The 2,193-nt window shown below is 39.0% G+C and overlaps 1 long non-coding RNA gene across 1 annotated transcript in view; it reads left to right on the top strand.

The window, feature by feature from the left end:
• The first annotated feature begins 613 nt into the window (after positions 1 to 613).
• The window catches only part of LOC140344543 (uncharacterized), a 3,747-nt gene continuing 2,167 nt past the window's right edge, over positions 614 to 2,193 (top strand). Inside the window, exons 1-2 of the long non-coding RNA XR_011923592.1 lie at positions 614 to 723; positions 1,259 to 1,381. This is a non-coding gene — a long non-coding RNA (uncharacterized lncRNA). The remainder of the gene's footprint in view (positions 724 to 1,258; positions 1,382 to 2,193) is intronic.

Genomic DNA, 2,193 nt, shown 5'->3' on the forward strand with positions numbered 1-2,193 from the left:
ATAGACATTGTCACTCAAGATTAACGTTTGTGCACGTCTTGGGCCAAAGACTCACATGTAAATAGTGGTCCCTCAATGCCGTTAACCAATCTGCCATGGTGCATTGATCAATTACTTATCAGGAATGACCGCTTTTCACTCCTATGGAGGAAAGAACAGCAAGGTGCCTCTTGCTTGTCCTCCCCTCCCTGAACTGTACAGCACTTGTTTGTTTACCTTTCACTGGAAATGATCAAGAAAGATCACAATCATTTGACATCTGAACCGGGCTTAAGTCCCCCTTAGGGAGAAAAACTATGCTCCTTAAATGGACCATCTGGTAACCCATCTAATAATGTCCCCATGCCTCTGCCCACCTGCTAACAGTTCTGGTACCTGACAACTGTTTGCTTGCTACCCATCATTAAAAGGAGAAGCCACGTGCTTTCTATTCCTGAAAGTACTGGGTATTTCTATTTGTTCTCTGCACCTCAGTGGAAAAGTAGGTGAGTGAATACAATATGTCAGCAGGTAAAATGTCAATAAAGCTAAAGAAAAAAAGTCTTAAAATAGTAGCTTTCCATCATTTTAATCCAATGATGTCATACTTGCCTCCTTCTAGGCACACATTTATTTAAGGATTCACATTTATGTGGACTCCAGTTACCATGAAGATGCACAGTGCACCAACAAAAACGGGTGGACAGACACAGCACATAGACTTCTAGTCTGTGTGCCAAAATTGTAAGTATTGAGTAAATGCACATGCCTAAAATGGACATTAACCAACAGAAATGTTTATAGAGGGGTTTATTTATACTTTAAGTGAACCGGATGCTTTGCCTTTATAAAGCAAAATTTAAAATCAGTTGCACGTGAGCTGCAGGCAATGCTGGGCTTCCTAATGGAAAGCTAAACACAGTTTGCAAACAAAGAGTAATAGATGAATACTGTAAAAAAGGTTTATTTTATAATCATTAAACAATATAAATTGTTAAAAAAAATCTGTTATCATTTCCCTTAAAATACAAATTGGAGATGCAAATAACAAAAATCCACCAAACACTAAAATATCTGCGTTCAGTAGACTGAACTGTTAACTCTGTAAATTGTGAAAAGAATTAGAAGCTGAGGCTATTTTTTGATTTTTCCACACACTAAAATATAAACCTACAGCCCTGGTTGAACAGAATACTGCGCTGTAGTTGCTGTACAAAAAGTTCTTTCTTTTATTTTTCCTATGTTTACTTTTTTAATATTTTTATTTCTTTTGCATGAGAACCGACAGTCAAGTAATTTTTTTTCCTGACATGAGGAGGCTATAAATAACATGGTGAGAGCCAAGGAAAATACCGGAAATGTAGTCCATCTTGATCCCATATGGCAGATCTCACTATGGAATGTAAGTGACCTTCCACGTAGTGGATTGTGCAATCCACATGACTTAAAAAAGACATCTGTTGGTAATGTGCATTCAGTGGGAATAAACATAGAAGCCTACCGCACAGAAATCTGAAACTTGCAGCGTGCTGAATAAGAGAAAACAAACCATACTAGAATTTATATGTATCTAAACCAATGAACAAAAATGTTATAAATTGCAGCTTTTTGCCCTGACATACACTGTAACAGCCATTGGATTTTTACAAGGGCCTTCAATTGGCATGTCAAACTGGAGTTTGAGGGGCTGCATGAGGGTTTACTCCTCCCCTCTTCACATACCCTTCCTTGGCCCTTTTCCTGGTAATAAATATTTAATATACAGTTAGGTTCTGAAGTATCCTGGAGGTCCTCAGTAAACATACTGCACCCCACAAAGTTTAGTCTTCTCAGTTCAGCCGACAGTTACAATTGAGCTTGCATGCCTACTCTACACCTAGCTAGGTAAACCAACCAGCAGGTCACAATGAATAGTGACTACCCTGACATGGGCAGGCTGATTCACAAAGCAAAATCGGAAGCTCACTCGTGCATTCATATTCGCGATCCAAAATCGGAAGGCAATCAATCAATTTATCAACTTTATTCAATCAATTTATCAACCAAATCCGAGGCGCTGGCGCACTTGCGCAGAAGTCATCAACTGAAGCGATCTCTTTGATGGATATGCACAGCCCCAGCAGGTTCACACTCGCGAGCTTGCATTAAACTCACTGTTCCCCTAAAAAAGCATTCTTTCTAATGGCACACATATTACCCTTAGCCCTAAAAAAA

The sequence above is a fragment of the Pyxicephalus adspersus genome, chromosome 1 (assembly GCF_032062135.1).
Source record: "Pyxicephalus adspersus chromosome 1, UCB_Pads_2.0, whole genome shotgun sequence".
NCBI lineage: Eukaryota > Metazoa > Chordata > Amphibia > Anura > Pyxicephalidae > Pyxicephalus > Pyxicephalus adspersus.